Source organism: Cricetulus griseus, chromosome 2, assembly GCF_003668045.3.
Source record: "Cricetulus griseus strain 17A/GY chromosome 2, alternate assembly CriGri-PICRH-1.0, whole genome shotgun sequence".
NCBI lineage: Eukaryota > Metazoa > Chordata > Mammalia > Rodentia > Cricetidae > Cricetulus > Cricetulus griseus.
In genome coordinates, this window is record NC_048595.1 from 369050734 (window position 1) to 369053364 (window position 2631).

The window sequence follows — 2631 nt, forward strand, 5'->3', positions numbered from 1 at the left end:
TCAGAACTTTGCCTGTAAAGTCTCTTTCTCTATCATCAAATCTGCATATCTCTGTTGAAGTTCCTTTTCTTGGTCCTGTTGCCACTGCACATTTTCTTTTAGACACTTGAGCCTCCAGGGAATAGCAGAGTCTTCGTGTTTCTTGAGCTCTTCAAAAGTGCACAGCTCTAAGTGAGCCTGTTCAGTTCGGTCCCATAAGTCATTCAATTGTTCCATGAGCCCCATAGCATGAGACTAGTAACCACCAAGCAAAATTTTCATCTTCTTTTCCATTTTTTGCAGCTCTCTTGGCTTCTGTTGTCATGTGATCCCGGTTTATCTCAAGTCTCTTTTCAAGTGATTCAGTTCTGCCCTTCTTGCTAGAAAGATTAGCCCTTGTGTAGTGGCTCTGACCAGGAAGATATGGGACTTGACTATAGCATTCTTCCCACACCTGATTGTAGGCTTCAATGGAGAGTTCTCCATGACTCACTCCTTGTTTCACCACTTCCATCTCTTGTACCAGCACATCCGGGCCTTTTCCAATTCTTCTTTGGAGAACTTCTCATAAGGGCTATGCTCAAGATAGATAATGTGATCTGAATTATTGGTAGCAAATCCAACAGTTTTTCCTTTTTTATTTACAGATGGTTCCTAGGGGTGATAAAGAAGGTCAAAATGAAGCATAGTAATTATTTTTAATCAGTTCTTCACTTTTCTGTAGATCTGTTAGAGGTGGTTCTATATTTAAAGGTCTTAAAATAGTTTCATCTACTTCAGACAGTTTTGGTAGATCCTTCTGAAGAGCTTTGCGCATTCGTTTCATTTCCTTTACACACTCAGCATCTCAGATGGCCTGCATCTACATCGACAGCATCTTCAATGTAGGTATCATCTATTTCACATTCTTCCAGCTCTTTCTCTGCATTTTCTGGTAAAACAATTTCAAAATCATTCTTAGGTGCAGGGAGGCCCAACAACCCCAAATAGAGATGTTCACGAGTCTCTTTCCATCTGCTTCTCATAAGAGGGGTCACTGTAGTCTGCCATTCCATCCTCTGGATTAATGTATAGCTTATCTCTAAGTGGTGTTCTACCTGGGGTAGCATTAGTGACTGGTTTGGGGCTTGTTCCACTTTGGGGAGTCAGCCCTTCAGCTCTATTAGGAGTCCTGAAATGGGTAGACAGAACCTTATTTGGAGCTTGCACAACCTGCTGCTGTAGGGTCACACCAGAGAAGTCACTCTCATGCAGTGGGGTATTAAGCCCACCTTTCAATGGAGTATCTACACTGGTCAAACCCATGAGGTTCTGAGCTTCCTGCAAGATCCTATCTTGGGAGGCTGATGTTCTCAGAGCAATGCTGTTGTATGTGACATTGTACTCAGACAGGAGAGTGCTGGAAGCAGTTTGTGATTCCAGAGTCCTCTGCAGTCTGTCAAGCAACTTCACTGGCCTGGCCTACCTTGACAACTTCTTGGAGCTCTGCATCTGAAATCTGAGGAGCAGGCAGCACTAACTTGCTTCTCTTTTTAGTAAACTCAGAGATACCACTAGTTTGAAGGATAGCTGATGGTAAATCGGATTCTTTTTTCCTGTTTTAAATGCTGCTCGTCTTTTTTTCTATCTCTTCCTTCTTTTTTATATCTTAGCTCTTCATTGAGATCCTGCTATTGTAACTTTCTGAAGTCTGCATCAAGGGCTTGGTAATTTTCCCCAGAAGTATCAGAAAAACCAAGAGCTGGCTTTTTTTCAAATGCGATCTCAGCATTATAATCAACTCCTCTCTTCTTTTTCCTTTTCTTTTGAATTTCTATGCCAGCTGCCTGAAGCTCTCGTCTTTTTGGGAGGGCAGCAAGACACCTTGCTTCTTACAGCTGCTTCTCTCTTGCTTTCCTTTTAGCCTTCTTTCCTTGAGTATTAACCAGGTGGGCCTGAGCTTCAGAAAGCATTTCAAGTTCATCCTCATCCATCTCAACCAGATCAGGCTGAGCTGGTTTTGTCTCTGGATTTGGTCTATTTCTCCAGTTTTAAGATTTCGGGGGTCATCTGTTGTTTTCTCCTCATTGTCCCTTTGGGCAGTTTTGTTCAGGAGGAATTCATAGTGTTCCAAGCACTGGGTTGCTGTTCTTCCAATGATTGGAGTGATGGTCCTCCATTGCGTTGTCATCAGCTTGGCCAAGTGTAACAGTTTTTCTTCCTCTTCTCTAGACCACTCTGTTTGTGGATCCAGCCACCCATACCATCTGGCTTTGCACTGCTTTGCTGATTTCCTATGCAGCGATGAGGCAATCCTAGACCACTGTTTTCCCCCATATTTCATTACTGCTGCTTTCAGTATCTCATCCTCAGTATTTCTCCACATTCCCCCTTTGATCATAATCAATGGTCTTGGAGATCCACTGGTTCTCAGTGCATGTTGGAATCCTGGAAAACTTGTTCTAACATCAGCAAAGAATCAGCAGCAGTTACAAAAAGTAAATTAACTCAGCAGTGAAAGGAAAAGTCAAGTGAGCAAAAGGCAAACAAAGCAAATATTCTTTCTTTTTCTCCCCACCTCCACTTCGCTTTCTAATCTAGACTGCCAGCAGAAGGTGCCACTTCCATTGGGGATGGATCTGCCCACAACAATTAAGGAAATTAAGACAATTC

At 42.6% G+C, this 2631-nt stretch overlaps 1 pseudogene; it reads right to left on the minus strand.

Moving 5' to 3' along the window:
- On the minus strand, window positions 1-2359 carry LOC100751614 (annotated as a pseudogene).
- Window positions 2360-2631: the final 272 nt, after the last annotated feature.